Below are 2,252 nucleotides of genomic sequence, written 5' to 3' on the forward strand. Positions count from 1 at the left end.
TACTGAAATCCCTTCTTACCAACACTTACAACTGAAACTACATGCTTAAACCACTTTTATACCCAACGTACAGATTTATACATTCTTATTAATTACTGTCCCCGTCCTTTAAGAGATAGATATTTCATGGGCTTCTTCCACTCCTCCAGATGTTCACACACAGGTTATGACTTGGGCCCCATCCATCAAGATGAGTGGTCAGGACAGGAGAAGCAGTATGTTCGATCGTTGGGCCCCAACACCAGCTTGGTTTGGGTCACCGATGCACTTGTCTGGTTCCTTGCGAAGTTCACTCCTCTGCAGTTCAGGTCATTCCTGCTACATTACTTCCTACAACATACAACTCACATCACAGATTATTTTTCCCCCAAGGTTAAATGTCCTTGAGGCACACACTGGGTCTCCCCATCCTTCCGCATTACCCACCAAGTACACCCAGGTCCCTGAGCAAAGACAATCCCACGAATGGGTTTGCCTTTTCCCATGGGAGGCGAAATCCACACTGCCTTCCCCAGCCACTTCCCCATGTGCGCTACGGGGACCTTATCTCCTCCCACAGTATGTAGGGGTTTTGTTTGGGCAGGACCAGGACGGTTAGCAGATCCTCTGGTGTTAACTAGCCAAGTGGCTTCTTCTAAATTTGTATCCCAATGCTTCCATGTCCCATTGCCTAGTGCTCTCAACATAGTCTTTAACAGTCCATTATATCTCTCAATTTTTCCAGATGCTTGTGGGTGGTAGGGTATGTGGTACACCCACTCAGTGCCATGTTTCTTTGCCCAGGAGCTTATGAGGTTATTTCGGAAATGAGTCCCATTGTCTGATTCAATTCTTTCTGGGGTACCGTGTCACCATAAAATTTGCCTTTTGAGGCCTAAGATGGTGTTTCGGGCAGTGGCATGGTTTACAGGATATGTTTCTAGCCAACCAGTAGTTGCTTCCACCATGGTGAGTATGTAGCGCTTGCCTTGGTCTGTTCGTGGCAGTGGTCCAATGTAGTCAATTTGCCAGGCCTCGCCATATCGAAAGCCCAGCCACCGCCCTCTGTTCCAGGGAGACTTTACTCTGGTGGCTCGTTTGATTGCAGCACATGTTTCACATTCATGAGTGACCTGTGTGATGGCCTCCATGGTCAGGTCCACCCCTCGATCACAAGCCCACCTATATGTTGCATCTCTCCCTAGATGTCCCGATGTCTCATGGGCCCATTGAGCTACAAATAGCTCACCCTTATGTTCCCAGTCCACGTCTACCTGAGCTACTTCAGTTTTGGCAACCTTGTCTACCTGTTCATTGTTTCGATGTTCTTCAGTGGCACGGCTTTTGGGCATGTGAGCATCTACATGACGTACCTTTAGAGCCATGTGTTCTACATGGGCAGCAATGTCCTGCCTCAATGCTGCTGCCCTGATGGGTTTGCCCCTGCGTTGCCAATTGGTCTTCTTCCACTGCTGTAGCCACCCCCATAGGGCATTAGCCACCATCCAGGAGTCGGTATAGAGGTAGAGTACCGGCCACTTTTCTCGTTCAGCAATGTCTAGGGCTAGTTGGATGGCTTTCACTTCTGCAAACTGACTTGACTCGCCTTCTCCTTCAGTGGCCTCAATGACTTGTCGTGTGGGACTCCACACAGCAGCTTTCCACTTCCGATGGTTCCCTACCACACGACAGGATCCATCAGTAAACAAAGCATAATGCCTTTCGTCTTCTGATAACTCATTATATGGTGGTGCCTCTTGGGCATGAGCCACCTCCTCAGGCGATGCTCCAAAATCTCTGCCTTCTGGCCAGTCCATGATCTCTTCCAGAATTCCTGGGCGGTTAGATTTCCCCAGTCGAGCCCGTTGCGTGATCAATGCTATCCACTTACTCCATGTAGCGCTGGTTGCATGATGTGCAGAGGGGATGTTTCCTTTGAACATCCAGTGTAGCACGGGCAATCGTGGTGCCAAGAGGAGATATGCTTCTGTACCAACAACTTCTGAAGCGGCTCGAACCCCCTCATGTGCTGCTAGTATCTCTTTTTCAGTCGGGGTGTAGTGGGCTTCTGATCCTCGGTACCCCCGGCTCCAAAACCCTAATGGTCGACCTCGGGTTTCTCCTGGTGTTTTCTGCCACAGGCTCCAGGTGAGACCGTGATCCCCAGCTGCAGTGTAGAGTACATTTTGTACATCTGGTCCTGTCCGGACAGGCCCAAGAGCTACTGCACGAGCTATTTCTTGTCTGATATGCTCAAAGGCTTGTTGTTGTTC

This window comes from Haliaeetus leucocephalus, unplaced genomic scaffold, assembly GCF_000737465.1.
Source record: "Haliaeetus leucocephalus isolate CR32 unplaced genomic scaffold, Haliaeetus_leucocephalus-4.0 Scaffold932, whole genome shotgun sequence".
In the NCBI taxonomy this organism is placed as follows: domain Eukaryota; kingdom Metazoa; phylum Chordata; class Aves; order Accipitriformes; family Accipitridae; genus Haliaeetus; species Haliaeetus leucocephalus.